Raw genomic sequence first — 2943 nt, 5'->3', positions numbered from 1 at the left:
TCTGTATCTATTTTTAAAGTTCCCCAATTTGGGGGGTTTTTTAGAGATGAAATGTCAAAATACCTACATATTTTTAGTAATATTATATAATTATATATTATTGTTCATTTCTCATTGTTACATTTTTAAAGGAAAAATAACAAATATTTTTACATTATCATTAGTTTACCCTCCCCAATCTGAATTTCATATTCCCAAACAAGGGAGATGATTATTTTCTTTTTCTCTCCCATTCTTAACCCTGTGATTCCTTTGATTCCTTTTCCTCATAACTCCCATAAAAACTTAAGGGAAATCTTTATATCTATAATATGGTAAAAGTCAACTATGTGAAACCAACTTATATACCTACAACATGATGAAAGAAATGTCTAAGTGTTTTTACACCACTTGCATTGTTGTATCTGGGCAGTGGTTGCTCCTTAACATGATTAAAGAAAAGTCTATGTTCCCAGACCTGAAACCTATAAAGGGCGGACATGTTGTGTTTTGAGGCAATCATAAAGGGAAGGTAATCAAAATTGGCACAAATGTGGTACGAACCCTCTTCCCACAATTTCAAATGTTTTGTTAAATGATTAAAACATGGAGAAATCTAATGATTTGAATTAGGGAATAAAACTAAACTGTTAGATTTTCCTAAAATGAATGACTAAGATGTGAAATAAGTTTTTTACACTTACTCTTAAAGTAAGTAGATTCCCTCCCTTAGAACATAATCTACTTAACCTAAATAAATTATGTGACATTGGGTACAATGTTTCCTTGACCAAAGATTTTTTCATAGTTAAAGAAAATCATGACTGTTCTTTAGTATTGATCAAGTCAGTGTGTGGTTTCTAGAGAGAGAATGAAAGTAAATAAAATAAAAGTTAGAGCAAGAGCAATAAATGTAAGTAATAAATGATGGCATGAGAATTAATTATACTCCCTATATGGGGATCCTCTATTTATAGAGTTTGGAGCTGTTGATGTGGGCCCTGACCATTGGTTAGTACATGGTGGATAAAATGAGGATATGTCAAGCTGTCCTTATTCATCCTGCAGGTCTGCAATTGTCGATTTGTTAGGGGCATGTGGAATTTACTGGCGACTTTAGCAGGTCGAATGTCAGCTCACATTAAAGGCGAGTCAATGTCACATTAATGATGGGATCATAGATGCATGAATGATGAGTCAAAGACATTAATGACGAGTCAGAAGCATTTATGGGACTTGGAGTGGGTTTGGCTCGCCTTAGGCGGGTGAACCAAATATACTTAGCTTAGGTTATATGGTCGGGACAGGCTAGGAACAGCCCGAAATTATCCGAGGTGGAACAATTGCCCCTAGTCTATCAGGGCGGTCGAAGGTGGGTCGGGCTGGTAGACTCAAGATGTTCAGAACTGATGGATTCAGGTAGCATCTAGGTGTACGGGTAGGTCATGATAGTTATCTGTCCTTGCCCGACACATGGAGGGTTATCGATGTTTCATTTGAAGGCCTCAGGTGTCCAACCAACGCGTGTGTTCGTTTTAGATTCCCTACTTTGGTTTTCGAGTCATCGTTGGATCGTTCTCGTATGATTTTGTACGGATGGATGTGCCCCTCGGGTCGGGCTTAGGGAGGTTTGGGTCCAAGTTTTCTCCTACAAATAGGGGATCTTTCCCACCACCTTTGACTATCATTTCTTTCTGAAATCTTCTTACCGAGCTTGCATCATCTCTTGAACCCGAACAAGCGAATTTCCTTTTCTTCCAAAACTTCTCATCCTAATACTCGATAATTTCTCCTCCCTTTCTTGTTTTTTCATTTTATTTTATTTTCACGCTATGGCCGGTGAATGGTTTAGTTCTGACAGGGTGGAGATCGTGTCCGGACCTCCACCCATTTTTATTATGTCTGCTGCTTGTCACCAAAGGCGAGCCTGTCTCAACTCTACCCGAGTAATAGTTGGTATGCCTAGAGGTGACCTCATCAACCTTCATTGCCTGCACTATTGCGTGAACTAAGGAAGAAGAGCAACATGAATGGGGCTACGTTGTTAGACCACACAACTTTTCGTAGGAAGTGGGGTCCAATCTTGGAAGACATGTCCAGCTTGGAATTTGACATTTCTTTCTGTGACAGGTCGTTCATGGGGAGGAATTTTGTTGACCGTGTTGACCAATTCACTATCCTAGAGGAGATGGTGGGTCCAAAATCTCTTTATTGGTGGAAGGACCATGAAGTCTTGGGCACCATCTCTTTCTACTCTTCGGATAAGCGCCTAAATGTAGACAACATCACTCATCCAGTGAATGACATTTTATGGTATAGGATCTCTGACCGGGAGCAGGTTTGCCAGGATATCCTTTTGGAGAATAAGAACCAATGGAGCTTCTACATGTATGAATATGTCTGCCAGCAGATTGAGGTCAGGATACCCTTTGATGGGTGTGTTGAAAAGATTTATTTGAGAGGTGCCAATTTGTTGAAAGGTTATTACTCTCATTTTTGGTGTGTTCTTTTTATTTGATTAAGTAAGTGAACTCGGTTTTATTCATTGTTGACCATCTCGACTTTGTTGAAATAAATTCCAATGCCAGTATCATAGTTTCAAGAATATTTCAGTTACAACTTACTTCTTAATAATCATGTGAATGAGTTATTCCTTCTTTTCCCCATCTCGGTTTTGTTAGAATAAATTCTAACGCCGATACAATGATATCGAAGCAATCCCTTATTACATAATTATTAAGTACCTTTTGAATACCATCTCAGTTTTGTGGAATAAATTCCAACACCGGTTTAATGGTATTCTAATGTACAAAAGAGATGAATAGTTAGTTGTTAGAAACAAATAAATAAATAAAGAACAAAAGAATAATAAATTTAAGTGACCTTTATTTATTTACTCCTTGGGTTCATTTTATTAACAAACCAAAGTTCTTCCTTAAGGAAGGTTGGTATTAAAGAATAAAT

The sequence above is a fragment of the Lupinus angustifolius genome, chromosome LG11 (genome assembly GCF_001865875.1).
Source record: "Lupinus angustifolius cultivar Tanjil chromosome LG11, LupAngTanjil_v1.0, whole genome shotgun sequence".
Classification (NCBI taxonomy): domain Eukaryota; kingdom Viridiplantae; phylum Streptophyta; class Magnoliopsida; order Fabales; family Fabaceae; genus Lupinus; species Lupinus angustifolius.
The sequence above is the reverse complement of the archived record's forward strand: the minus strand, read 5'-3'. Positions refer to the sequence as shown.